At 41.1% G+C, this 15,184-nt stretch overlaps 1 pseudogene; it reads right to left on the reverse strand.

Moving 5' to 3' along the window:
- Positions 1-4,431: 4,431 nt before the first annotated feature.
- LOC123810456 lies at positions 4,432-5,204 on the reverse strand (annotated as a pseudogene).
- Positions 5,205-15,184: the final 9,980 nt, after the last annotated feature.

Consider the following 15,184-nt stretch of genomic DNA (forward strand, 5'->3'; position numbering starts at 1 on the left):
GACCAAATCTATTATGTAAAAGATGGACTTCTATGTTTTGACAGTGGAATAATGGTCCCTTAAAGATGTCATATCCTAAATCCTGGAACATGTGAATATGTGACCTTATATAGCAGAGCAGAATTAAGTTTTCATATGGAATTAAAGTTGCTAATCAGTGGAGTTTAAAGTAGAGATTATTCCAGATTACCCAAGTGGATCTAAAATAATCTCAAGCGTCCTTCAAAGTGGAGGACAAAAACAGAATGGGACAACCAGAGAAATGGAAGTATGAAAAGCAGTGGGCTGACGTTTCTGGCTTTGAAGACTGAAAAAGGAGGAGAGAACAAAGGAAGTGGGTGGCCTCCAGACACTGCGAAGAACAAGGAAATGGATTCTCTACAGGAGACTCCAAAGAACACAGGCCCTGCTGACACCTTGATTTTAGACTTTAAGAACCATTTCAGACTTCTGACCTCCAGAACTCTAAGAGCTCTTAGAGACTGTCTACACTTGGTTGCCCCTTCCTATTTGTCTGATTTCTCTGAATTTCTCTGCCACTCTTGACCTTCTTGTCTGTCATTTTTTGTCTTTCTTTATTTGCATTTGTTTTCTTGGCTCCATCCCTATATCAAGGTCTCTTAGACTTTGGGTTCTTTTTGGATCTGGGCCTATATTATTGGGGAAATTCCTCTGTCTCTCTGCATGTTTTCTTTGAGTATGTTTATCCCTGAATAATACCCAGTGTTTGTCTCTATGATATTCTTTTTTTTTTAAAGATTTTATTTATTTACTTTTAGAGAGGGAAGGGAAGGGGAGAGAGAGAGAGAGAAACATCAATGTGGGGTTGCTGGGGGTCATGGCCTGCAACCCAGGCATGTACCCTGACTGGGAATTGAACCTGCAACACTTTGGTTCGCAGCCCACGCTCAATCCACTGAGCTATGCCAGCCGGGGGTCTCTATGATATTCAATGTGTACGAGACTATTTGGGTATCTCTGTGATGTTTACATTATGTGAATGTACCTGTGTATAAGTCTGTGCACTTTTCAGTATTTAAACACTATCCAGATTAACCAAACAATCCTGATGCCACAAGAAATGACCCAAGGGAAAAAACTAAAAGTGTTTCCCTGAAGATCAAGAACAAGACAGGGATGTTTGCTTTCCCCACTTTTATTCAACATATTACTGGAAGTTCTAGCCATAGCAATCAGACAAGAAGACATAAAAGGCATTCAAATTGGAAAGGAAGAGGTACAACTGTCATTATTTGCAGATGACATGATACTGTATATAGAGAATCCTAAAGATTCCACCAGGCCCTGGCTGGCGTAGCTCAGTGGGTTGAGTGTGGGCTGCGAACCAGGCATTGCAGGTTTGATTCCCAGTCAGGGCACATGGCTGGATTGCAGGCCATAACCCCCGGCAACCACACGTTGATGTTTCTCTCTCTCTCTCTCTCTCTCTCTCTCTCTTTCTCCCCCTGCTTTCCCACTCTAAAAATAAATAAATAAAATCTTAAAAAAAAAGATTCCACCAAAAAACTACTAGAACTGATAAATTAATTCAGTAAAGTAGCAGGATACAAAATAAATATCCAGAAATCAGTTACACTTTTATACATCAATAATGAACTATCAGAAAGGGAAACTAAGAAAACAATTTTGTTTACAATTGCTTCAAAAAATATTTAGGACTAAATTTAACCAAGGCTGTAAAAGACCTGTACTCAGAAAATTATACAATGCTGAAGAAAGAAATTGAAGAAGATACAGATAAGTGGAAGAACATACTGTGTTTATGACTAGGAATAATTAAAATCATTAAAATGTCCATACTACCCAAAGCAATCTATAGATTCAGTGCACTTCCTATCAAGATACCAATGGTATATTTCAAAGAACTAGAAAAAATATTCCAAAAATTTATATGGAACCACAATAAACCCTGAGTGATCCTCAGAAAAAAGAACGAAGTTGGAGAAATCATACTACCTGATATCAAACTCTACTACAAGGCCATAGTAATCAAAACAGCATCATACTGACATAAAAACAAACATATAGATCAATGGAACAGAATAGAGAGCTCAGGAATAAACCAATGCTTTTATAGTCAATTAGTATTTGACAAAGGAGATAAAATCATACAATGGGGTAAAAATAGTCTATTCAATAAATGGTGTTGGGAAATTGGACAGATTAATTCCAAAAAGAAAAAAGAAAGAAAAAGAAAAGAAAGTAGATCACCTTCTTATACCATACAGAAGAATAAGCTAAAAATGAATTTAAGACTTAAACATTAGACTCAAAACCATAGCAATTCTAGAAAAAAAATGTAGGCAGTGAGATCTTGGACATTTTTTATAGAAATATTTTTTTCTCATAGACAAAAACTAGGGGGAGGGTGATAATGGGAGGGAAGTGGGGAGGGTTGGGAGGGTGGGCTGGATTGGGAGTAAAACGGAGAAAACTGTACTTGAACAATGATTTAAAAAAAAGGAAAGAAATATTTTTTCCTGATGTACCTTGGGCTAGGGAAACTAAAGAAAAAATGAACAAATGGAACTATATCAAACTAAAAAGTTTTTGCACAGCAAAGGAAACCATCAACGAAAATGGAAAAAAAAAACACTGAATGAGAGAACATATTCACCTATGATACATCTGATAAGGGATTAATATCCAAAATTTATGAGGAACTTATACAAATCAGCACCAAAAAACCAACCAATTTGCTTAAGAAATGGGCAAAGGACCTGATTAAGACACTTCTCCTCAGACGACATACAGATGACCAATAGACATAGGAAAGGTTGCTCATCATCACTAATCATCAGAGAAATGCAAGTTAAAAACAAAATGAGATATCACTTTACACCTGTCAGAATGGCTATCATCAATAAATCAACAAACAACAGGTGCTGAGAAAGAGATGGACAAAAGGGAACCTTAGTGCTCTGCTGGTGGGAATGCAGACTGGTGTAGTCAGTGTAGAAAGCAGAATGGAGTTACCTCAAAAAATTAAAAATGGAACTGCCTTATGACCCCACAATTCCACTTCTGGGAATATATCCAGAGAAACACGAAACGCTAATTTGAAATAATATATGTACCCCTATATTTATTGCAACATTATTTACAATAGCCAACATTTGGAAGTATAGCTCAAGTGCCCATTACTAGATGAGTGGATAAAACAGCTGTGGTACATTTACACAGTGAAATACCATTCAGCTGTAAAAAAGAAGGAATCTTACCTTTTCTGATTGCATGGATGGATCTTGAGACTATTATGCTAAGTAAAATAAGCCAGTGAGAGAAACACAAGTACCATATGATTTAATTTATATGTGGAATCTAATTAACAAAATGAATTAACAAAGGGGAGACAGAGAACAGACTGACAGCTGTCAGAGGGCAGAGGGTTGGAGGCTGGTGAGAAGGGTGACTGGATTAAGCAAAGAAAAAAAAGAAAGACTCAATGAACTCAGACAATAGTATGGTGATTGCCAGAAGGAAAGGAAGTGGGAATGGAGAGACATAGAAGAGGGTGAATGAGGGATAAATGGTGATGAGAAAAGACTTGACTTGGGGTGGTAAACCCACAATACAATATGCAGATGATATATTGTAGAATTGTATACCTGAACCCTATATAATTTAATTAACCAGTGTCACCCCAATAAATTCATTATAAAAAAAAGACATCCCTGGCTGTTGTTGCTCAGTGGATGGAGCACTGGCCTGTGAACTGAAAGGTTGCCAGTTCATTTCCTAGCCTGGACACATGCATGGGTTTTGGGCCAGGTCCCCCACTGGAGGCATGTGAGAGGTAACCAACTGATATATCTCTTGCACATCAATGTTTCTCTCCCTTTCTTTCTCCCTCCCTTCCTCTCTCTTTAAAAATAAAGAAAGAAAATCTTTTAAAAAATAAAGTGTACATTTCAGTATTTTTAAAAAAAGACCCCAGGTCCTAGGAACATCATCTTTACATCCTGGCCTTTTGTTTAACACTGTAACAGCCATGGGACTGAGAGTCCGGCCATTTATAGTGAGGACTCTGGGATTCCCACATGGTCAGGGGTCTGCCTAGGCTCAAACAGCGGGTTAGAGGTAGGGCCAGGGTTGAAATTCAGACCTATTGCCTGCAAAATTGGTGGTCTTTCCCTTAAATATGACTTTCTCTCTTCTGAGACTTTACTTTTTCTTTCTTCTTGTCCCTCCCAGAAGCCTCCTTCATCCCTTTAGCTTTAAAGCCCTGCTTAGGGACTACAGTTTCTGTCAGAGTTTATCCTGGATGCTCATTCGTTCTCTTTCCTTCTGACAACCCCCATCAATGTCACTTATTTTTTTATTCACCCTTTATTTTTTTAACTTTTTATCTTAGAAACTGTTTTTCTCAACCTTATTTCCACTCTTTTTAAGAGTTTGTGGAAAAACAGCTTAAGACCACTCAGTGGTTTTTCCTACCCATTCAGTGACCCGAGCAGTGGGGGCGGAAGACCAGTCTTCTGTGATAGCTGAGCACCCCAGGCTTCAGTAGGAAGTTGCAGCCTAGCCGGGAGGGCACCAGGACGCCTTCACACCAGTCCTCAACCTCGAGTTGCATAGCACGGAACTCAGGAGCTGTATGCCTCTTTGATCACAGCCTTTTTAGCAGTGGCCTGCTCTTACATTTCAATCTCTTCAGGATCTCTGTAGAAGTAGAGATTAGGCAGAATCTCCCATGGGTGGTCACAGAAGATGGTGCCACCCACACACAGAACTTCCCAGGCTAGCATCCACTGCATCAGACCTGCTCAGTGAGCCCCCCATGCTGTTGTCAGGGATGGCAATGTCCACATAATGCAGAGGAGAGTCTGTGTTACACGGAACAATGGTAGACAGGTTAACACAGGATGCTTCTGTGGTCAGCCCTGGGACTAGTAACCACTAGAAGTCTGGGCTCCCAGAAGGCTGCCTAGATCTAGTTACTGAAGCTTCTGGAAGTAAAGCAGCCAGCAACAGGAGTGGCTGCAGAGGTAGCAGCAAACTTCAGCACAGCTCACTGGTCAGTATTCCCAGACAGATTTACAATGTAGATGCCATGATTTTTCCTCTTGTTAGATGTACAGTTTCATTTGGAATTCAAGGTTGGTGCCACCTAAGTGGGTTCCTGCTGCAAGGACTTTGAGACCATACTCCTCCATTTGGAGGACATCAAGGGCACAGGACATTGTGAAAGTTTCCCCTTAAGTTATGTGAGAACAAGAACAAGGCCATGTGGTCCCCTCTCTGGCTAGTGTAGAAAGGCTCTCCACCTTTTAAGTTCCCCCTTAAACATTTACTAATCATTCTTTTCTTAATGTTCCCTAGACCTTCTTATTCCTCACCACCTTAGTAGTGTTTCTTTAGAAGCTATGCATTCATTCATTCAGTCAGTCAGTCACTCAACAACTATTTATGAAACACCTATCATATGTCAAACACTGTTCTAGGAGTTAAGGTACAGTGATGAAAATGCCAGCCATGGTCTCTTATCCTTTAGCAATTTAGATTCTATTGGGAAAGACTAACAATAAGCAGGTAGACAAATAAATTAACAAGATAATTATAGATGTGACAAGGACTTTGAAGAATATAAAGATGATTATATAAGAGAAATTACTAGAGGAGGTGTATACTATGTGTAATAGCTTCTCTTAGGAGATGACTTTTGAGCTGAGCCCTGACTGATGAGAGGGAGTCAGCAGTGACAAGAACTAGGGGACAGTGTTTTGGACAGTAGGAAAAGCAGATGCAAACACCCAGAAGTGGGAAAGACCTTGATAAAGCATAAGGTGTGATGACAGTGCTTTGATATGACATTGGAGAGATATTAAGGGTCAGGCTGTGCAGGCCCTTAGAAACCAGGATAAGGAGTTGAGTTTTGTCCTAAGACCACTGAAAAAGCATAGTCCAATTTATGTATTTATATATTCACTTTGTCCTAGTCTCTTTTCTCTATATTTTTCTAATGCTTGTCTTCCTTTGCATATTTACTTTCAAAATGAGCATCCCATTCCTATGCCACTTTCCCATGGGACAGAATGAGTCTTCCAAATAAATTGCTTTTAACCTGCATATTTAATAGTGAACTGTAGCTAACTTGATTCTGGTTCCCATCTCTATTAGTGAATTCAAAGAATCAGATTTGTAAATAGAGTCAAAAGGGACAGTAATGACACGTAATTTAATCCTTACATTAGGAAACTGAGGCCCAAAAGGGTGATCTAACTTCTGAAGATAACTTAAATGTTTTTTTCCTCATCCAAAGATATGTTTATTGGTTTTAGAGAGAGAGAGAGGAAGAAAGAGAAACGTTGATGTGAGAGAGAAACATCAATTTGTTGCCTCCTGTACATGTACCCTGACCAGGGATTGAAACTGCAACTAGGTATGTGCCCTGAATCCATGATCTTTTGGTGCACAGGATGATGTTTCAGCCTACTGAGCCACCGAAGCAGAGCGATAACTCACATGTTAAGTGGAAGAGTCTTTCAGGTCTATACCCCTAGGGAATGCAGAAGCAGGTTGTTTCTTGTCCCTTAAACACTTATTTCAATTAAAAAATGTATTAACTGACTTCTGGCCAAGATGGAGGCATAGGTAGACACACTGTGCCTCCTCACACAACCAAAAGAAGGACAAGAACAAATTTAAAAATAAAAAACAACCAGAACTGCCAGAAAATTGAACTGTATGGAAATCCGACAACCAAGGAGTTAAAGAAGAAACATTCATTCATCCAGGCCGGTAGGAGCAAAGACAGGCAGCTAAGCAGAGAAGACTCCTGGCAAGGTAGTGGCTGGCAGATCAGGCAAGGTGGAGGAATGTGAACTGGGTGGTCCCACATTCGTGTGCACATAAACCGGGAGAAACAACTGGGGAGCGGGATGGATTGTGCAACCCAAGGCCCCAGCATGGGGAAATAAAGCCTTAAATCTCTGACTGTAAATACCTGTGGGGGTTGAGGCAGTGGGAGAAACTCTCAGCCTCATAGGAGAGGTCATTGGAGAGAACCACAGGGTCCTAGAATGTACAGAAGCCCACCCACAAAGGAACTAGCAGCAAAAGGGCCCAATTTGCTTGGGGGAAGCAGAGGAAGTGACTGAAAACCAGCAGAGAGCAGAGCAAATGCCATTATTCCCTCTCAGACCCCTACCCCACATACAGTGTCACAACACAGCAACATGAGTTGCCCTGCTCTGGTGAATACCTAAGGCCCTGCCCCTCACTACCATAACAGGTGTGTCAAGACAAAAAAAATGGCCCAAATGAAAGAACAGGTCAAAGTTCCAGAAAAAATACAACTAAGCAATGAAGAGATAGCCAACCTTCAGATGCACAGTTCAAAGCAGTGGTAATCAGGATGTTTACAGAATTGGTTGAATTTGGTCAAAATTAGATGAAAAAATGAAGGCTTCGCTAAGTGAAATAAAGGAAAATGTACAGGGAACCAATAGTGATGGGAAGGGAACCGGGACTCAAATCAATGCTGTGGACCAGAAGGAAGAAAGAAACATCCAACCAGAAAAGAATGAAGAAACAAGAACTCAAAAAAATAACGAGAGGCTTAGGAACATCCAGGACATCTTTAAGCATTCCAACATCTGAATTATAGGGATACCAGAAGGAGAAGAGGAAGAGCAACAAGTGGGAAAGTTATTTGGACAAATAGTAAAGGAGAACTTCCCCAATCTGGCAAAGAAAATAAATTTCAAAGAAGTCCAGGAAGCTCAGAGAGTCCCACAGAAGTTGGACCCAAGGAGGAACACACCAAGGCACATCATAATTACATTACCCAAGGGTAAAATGAAGGAGAGAATCCTAGAAGCAGCAAGAGAAAAAGAGACAGTTACCTGCAAAGGAGTTCCCATCAGACTGTCAGCTGATTTCTCAAAAGAGACCTTGCAGGGAAGAAGGGGCTGGAAAGAAGTATTCCAAGTGAGGAAAGGCAAGGACATACATCCAAGATTGCTCTATCCAGCATAGCTTTCATTTAGAATGGAAGGGCAGATAAAGTGCTTCCAAGATAGGATCAAGTTAAAGGAGTTCATCATCACGAAGCCCTTATTATATGAAATGTTGAAGGGATTTATCTAAGAAAAAGAAGATAAAAAATGTGAACAGTAAAATGACAGCAAACTCACAATCGTTAACAACCACACCTAAAACACAAACAAAAGCAAACTAAGCAAACAACTAGAACAGGAACAGAAACACAGAAATGGATATCACATGGAGGGTTATCAACAGGGGAGTGGGAGGGGGAGAGAGGGGGAAAAGGTACAGAGAATAAGTAGCATAGATGGTAGGTAGAAAAGAGAAAGGAGGAGAGTAAGAATAGTATAGGAAATGTAAAAGCCAAAGAACTTACATGTATGAGCCATGGACATAAACTAAATGGGGGAAATGTGGGTGAGGTGGGGTGTGCAGGGCAGAGGGTGTGCAGGGGAAAAAATGAGAAAACTGTAATAACATAATCAATAAAATATATTTAAAACAACAATGATTAAAATAAAATTAAAATATATATATATTTAAAACAAAACAAAACAAAACAAAATTTTAAATAGCAAGTTTTAATAAAATAGCCTATATGGAAAGTTCTCACTTTATTAGTAGATACTATTACTGAATTTTTTTATGTTTTCCAGTAAAATTACAGTATGACTTATTTTTAAAAATAAATAAATAAAAATAAAAAATACAGAAGTCCAGTTAAATTTGAATTTTGAATAAACAATGAATTTTTTTAGTATAAGTATCTCCCCAAAATTGTATTGAGCATAATTATACCAAAAAAATCATTATTTATTTGAAATTCAAAAATTTTTAAAGATTTTACTTTATTTTATTTTTAGAGAAGGAAGGGAGAGAGAAAGAGAGAGAGAGAGAAACATCAATGTGCGGTTGCTGGGGGCCGTGCCCTACAACCCAGGTATGTGCCCTGACTGGGAATTGAACCTGCGATACTTTGGTTCGCAGCTTGTGCTCAATCCACTGAGCTACACCAGCCAGGGCTGAAATTCAAATTTAAATAAGTGTCCTGTATTTTTATTTGCTAAATCTGGCAACCCTATGAAAATCTAGCACAGGAACTAATTAATAGTAGGGTTCCCTAAGTTAGATTGGGGTAAACTGAGAGATGAGTAAGAGTTCATCAGGCACAGAGAAGAGGAAGGACCTTCATTCTAAGCAGACAGAACATCTTTGCAAAGACTGAGTCAAGAGTAATTTGGGCTGATTTAAACAAAGCTAGTACATGGTGAGCTGGGGGTAAAAGTGGTACAAGGTAGATAAAGACTTAGGCAGAGAACAGAAAATGCAGGGTCTTAAGTTTTAAGTAGTGGAATAAGACAAATATAAAATGGGAAAGACCCAGGGCCACAATATGTTAATGGTATTCCCCAGATTTGTGCAAGATGGTCATCCTGAAGACAGAAAATGACTCTAGTGATTTAGGTGAGAGATAATGATGGCTTGAGTCAGGTGGGAGCTGGTGAAGCTGGAAATGAGCAGGCCAATGTGAAATATATTTGATAGATAGAACTGACAGATGTGTTGGAGTGGTCCTTAGGAGGAGAGGGTAAGGAAAATCAGGAATGAATCTCTAGTGCCTGGAATGAGTTGATGCAAGTGCTATTACAGAAGTGGGAAGAGCTTTCTTACTGAGCTTGGAGTGTTAAGATGGGATCACAGAGAAGAGGGAAAGGCAAAGTGATGAGGTATCTTATTTTAGCTGGACAGCAGGGCATGACCACTGCCTGTCTCTGCAGAACACTTCCTGACATATACTTGCCTGGTGCTCCTTCCCTCTCTCCTCCCAGATTTCTCTTTCTTCTCTTCTCTTTTTATATCTATCTATCTATCACTATCTATCTATCTATCTATCTATCTATCTATCTATCTATCTATCTATCTTATTTAGCTCTGCAGTCATTCCATTTCCTGGGCAGAATCAGAGACTCAGACAATAGATGGATGGAGTATAAACAGCTAGAAATGGAAATGGTTGCCATGATTCTGTGGTCCACAGTTTCCCAGTGGACCTGGCAAACCATTTAGCATCTCTTTCCCAGACCCAGGGAGGGGGATGCTGGGGAAGACTTAAGACAGAATCATCCACTATCAGAGGGGAAATCAACTAGTCCAAACTCATTTTACAACGGAGAAAACTGAGGCCTTAGGCCATTCTGACTAAACAAGGTAAGAACCTGCACAATATGAAGAATATACACCCCACCTGGAAACAGTGGAGTTTTCAAGATTTGACTCAACTTTTGTTAGTTTCATGACTATAAAGTGGAAGCAATTATACTTACATAGAAAAATTGTTTTAAGGATCAAGGAAATAACATATTTATTTACTCAATGAATGTTTTTTAAGCATCTGCTATGTACCAGATACTGTGTTGGGAACTGGGTACTCAGCAGAGAACAAAGCAGACAGAAATCTGCCCTCATGGGAATGACATTCTAATGAGGAAAGTAGATACTTAATAAATAAGTGAAATGTAGGATAGATACCATAAAGCAACATAAAACTATGAAGGAAGATACTGGTACTGGATAGAGTGGGCAGGATTATAATTGTAGTAGGTAATATTTGAGCAAGGATTTGAAGAAGGTGAAAGAATTAACCAATTCTACAGGAAGAGTGGTCCAGTTTAAGGGAAAGACAAGGCAAAGGCCCCAAGGCAGAAGCTGCTTATATGTGAGATTTAACAAGAAGGTCATGTTGCTGGAGAAAGAGTAGGGGAGAGAGTGGTAGGAAGGTAGAGAGGCAATGGGCTGACTGAGAAAAATCTGGAGGCTATTGTGGAACTTTATTCCATGCTAAGTGAGGTGAGCCTGCTGGGGATGGAGGTGGCAAGAGGGAGCTGACTTCTGGGTAGGAGTTGATGGAGAGTTGGCAGGGTTTGCTGGTGGGTTGGATGTGGAATGTGAGGACAGTCAGGAAGCTCCAAGGGTTTGGCTCCAGACCTTAGGAAGACCAGAGTGCCAGTGACTTAGGTGTGAAGGACTGTGCCAGTGGGTTTGGGTGGGAGGTTGGGAGTTAGAGCATGGACATGTACAGGTGAGCTGCCTATCAGATATCCAGTAGCTTAGTGAGCTTTGCAGCCCTCTACAAGCATACCACAGTGAGTGGTAGCAGAACCAAAAGGAACAAGAATAGGTAAGTAACTACTCCAGGAGAATCTATGTCATCATTACAGAGGAGAAACTGGGCCCTTGCTACCTGGTGCAAGGTCAAAGGCAGCAAGGGGCAAAGTCAGGGCTGGGACTCAAGTGTTTCTTCTCCACACAGTGTTAGAACCCTGACTCCTGACTCCCAGGGACCAGAGACACAAAGAGAACCAGAGACATGGAGTATGAGTCAGAGAATCAAGTCAGAAACATGAAAAGAAGCAGGAGGCAGAGATGGGGAACCCATAAGGGAGGCAGCAACACAGTGACCTAGAAAAGCTTAATGAGCTGCAGAACCAGCTGAGAGGAGCCCTGTGGGCCTCACCCAAAAGACACTTCCCTTTCTTCCTCTTCCCAGGTGACCTGTCACCAAAACATTACTGGCATGCTGCTGGCATCCAGCCTCCTAATTAGTTCAGGAGCCTCTCCCTTTGTGCCTGGGCCTCAGATGTACTGCCCCTAGCACACTCCTCCATCCTGTCAGGTCCCGCCCTGCATCTCCACGAGGAAAACTGGCCCTGAGACCTGTCTGACTGACGGCTCTCTTCTTCCAGCCCTTCCTCGAGCAGAGCCCAGACTCTTGTGCCCTTTCATCTGTCATCTCTGAGTACTTTTGCAAGCGTCCTTCAAGCCTGTGTTGGGTAGAGGCCTCTAAGTCCATGCCTGGCACCCTGCCCCACCCCTGGGGGTGACAGGCGTTGGAAGGGAACAGGGAGAGGGGAGCCCTGAGGAAGCTCAACACTTGGGAGGAGAAAGGAGAAGGCTGCAGACAGGTGGTCACAGGAGGAATTAGGGGAGAGCAGGCAGGGGCCCACCAAATTAGATGAAAGGGAAGGAAGAGTGGAACACCAGAAATGAATGGGAACAGAGATGGGGAGGAGAAAGACAACCTCACAAAAGCGTCAGGACTTGGGAGAAGATTTTGTCAGAACTAAAGTAAATTTGGAAATGAGTTTGGAAAAGGGGTAATAATAGTTTTTACATTTTAGAGCATCTTCATATATTTTAATTGATTACATCCTTTGAAGTAGAGATCCTGACCCCATTTTCAGCAAGCAGACTGTGTTGGGTGTGGGAGGGCTATGAGGACAAATGAGGGTGTTAGGGACTGAATAGAGAGCAGCCACATTTAGTTCATGACCTATTGAAAAACACTGCATAACTGTAGTAGGGATGAGGAGGGATCTTACAACTATAATGTTATAAGATAATTAGGGTGTTCCTCCCTTAGGTGGGGGTCAGGAACTTAAGTGAAGTAAAGGAACATTCACTAAGCATTTCTATGTACCAGATAGCATGCAAAGCGGTTCCATATATGCAATGTAGTTTAATTCAGTTAGCAGCTAAAAAGAATGAGGAAGACCTGTTTGGACAGACATGAGAAGATCTCTAAGACCAATGGTTGAAAGAAAAACTAAGTGCAGAGTATTTTGAACTGTGAGTTATAATCCATATTAAAGAAACACACGAGGAAGTGCTTGGTCGCAGGGATCAGGGAGTACAGAGCCAGGCAAGCTAGAGAAAATGAGGCGTGTTGGCAGAACGACAGGCAGTTCGCCTGGATGAGGATTCAGTGTGTGCAGAGGATGGTAGGTTGTGCGTAGGCTGCAGCTGACAGGGATGTGGAGCTTGCCATGCTATGGGCTTAAGGTCAACCCTATTCTCCCAGCTGAATTTCAGAGCACTTTTAACTGGGAAGAAACACATTCTGATTAAGCATGTTACCGAGATAGTTCTGTCTGCAAGTGGAGAATGGATTGGAGGGGAAGGAAGACCCCAAGGGCTGCACAAGGCTGGATCATGTGGGAATGGAGAGGAGGAGAAAGGAGTATGTGAAATGGTCTGAGGGAGTGAGTGGGTAGCACATCTCCACATGGCTGATGGGGGAAAAAAGGAACACAAAACACAGATTATTTTTCAGGGTTGTAATTGAAGTTATCCATACATATGAAAAGTCAAATAATTAGATGAGTTAATGAGAAAAATTAGTGGCCCCACTACCATCCTCACCACTTTCAACTCTTTTAGCTGATTTGCTTTTTTGGTGTTTGTCTCCATTGCTGTAAACAACAGGATTATATGGTTACTACATGGTTGGTTGTTTTTTGTTCTTTCAATTTTAGGCATTATGTAATAATTTGCTTTTATGAAAGATACCTTTTTTTTAACCACCAATCTCACTTGGTTCATAAACAGATAACCTCACCATCCCCACCATCCTCACCTTATAGTTATTTCAAGAGAGCATATACACACACCACATATATATTTCTCTGTGTACATAAGTATGTATGTAAATGCACAGAAAAATGTCCTGAAGAATGACATTAAAGTAGGATTCAGGGGGTGGCTAAAGGAGAATTTCATTCTGTCTGTCTGGTTTAAATTCTTTACAAATGAATATACATTAATCACTTGTGTAATAGAAACAAAATGAAGCAAAATGAATCCACACAACAATTCAAAAAAAGATAATTATCATTACCCACAGTTTACAGATGCAAAAACTGAAGCTCAGTGACTTAAGTGATTTGTTAAAAGTCTACAACAAGCAAACACAGCTGGTAAAAATCATATTTGAACCTAAAGGAAGAGAAGGGGCAAGCAAGTGGGTCAGGACAAAAGGAAGTGAAAAAGAAAGCCAGGCATTGGGGGATAGTAGGGGTGATGAGGAACATTTAACAGGAGGGCTGCCAAAACTTTGGCAGAAAGGGATAAAGAAGGCAGAGGCAGAAAGCAGTAACACTAGAGCTGTTGATTTGAAGGAAATTTAACAGGTCTGTGGAGGAAGGGTACTTGGTAACCCTCAGAAACACTGGACTGAAAGAGAAAATGTCATGGTTCTTAGAGAGCATCCCCAGAGAGCACAGGTGCCAGGCACCTGCAGTGAGTCACTGGATCCCAGAAACTGATGGCCAAGAATGAGATCAGCACCCCAAAAGGCAGCAAGCAGAGACAACAAGGCTCTTAAGATCCAGGGAACTTAACACTTCTGGTCTGAGGACACTGTCACAAAACCAAAAAGAATTCATGTCTAATACATTTTCCTCAGGGCCCAAATGAGTATGTATGGGAGTCACAGGGAGGCTGTGATACCAGCAGGATGACTCACAAAAACAGTCCAACCAAGCAAACAAGCTGCAGTCTCTGCCCTGAGAGAACAGGGCCACCTGGAGAAGAGTGGGCTGAGAGAGGTCACAGACAAGGCCGCCCAAGACAGTTGGTTCCTCCCTAATCACAACTCAGCTGCATCAGTGCTCAGGGCCACGTGTCCCCTCCCATGGCCATGGGGGTGGTGACTATTAGGGCTGAAACCCTCAGTCCTGTAACCTGAGATTATATGACTAGGTTGGGGGTTGGACACAAGGTAAACTTGAGACTTCTGTACAGATACACTTACACAACCCAACCCTACCAATTTACCCTTTCCCTCATTCCCCACCTAAACAATGAGAAAGTAAAAGAAGAGCAGCCTTGGACAGTCAGAAGTTGGCCTGACACTAAAGATCTAAACCATGTCATTCTTCTATCAGGCATAAAGTACCTTTCAGAACACTAACTTCAGGTAACTTTACTCTGAGACCATAATAAAATGAGACAAAGTAAGTCTAGTTCATAATTCTCTGTGGACACAGACAAAAACAAGGTCACTCTGCCAACCAAAACATAGCAAACATCTTCTTGTTAGCCAAAAGGAATGGTTGCTATTTTTAAAAAAATCAGTTATAGCTTTATTCTTATTGTAGTTTTCCCTGCCTACAGATAAGATGAACTGAGATATCCAGTCATAGAATGTTCTCTGCTTTCTGACAATATTCAATCTAAAGCAAATCCCTAGTTTCTTAGACCCTTCCCCTAATCACTAAACCAAAGCCCAAATCTTCTAACAGGTTTTTCCCCTAACACTTTCTTACTGAAATGTCCCACAGTTCCCTGTAGTATGCATCCACTCTTGCTGCAAAGAGAAGTAAACTCAACTTATTTA

The sequence above is a fragment of the Phyllostomus hastatus genome, unplaced genomic scaffold (genome assembly GCF_019186645.2).
Source record: "Phyllostomus hastatus isolate PE091 unplaced genomic scaffold, TTU_PhHast_1.1 phas_scaffold_60, whole genome shotgun sequence".
Classification (NCBI taxonomy): domain Eukaryota; kingdom Metazoa; phylum Chordata; class Mammalia; order Chiroptera; family Phyllostomidae; genus Phyllostomus; species Phyllostomus hastatus.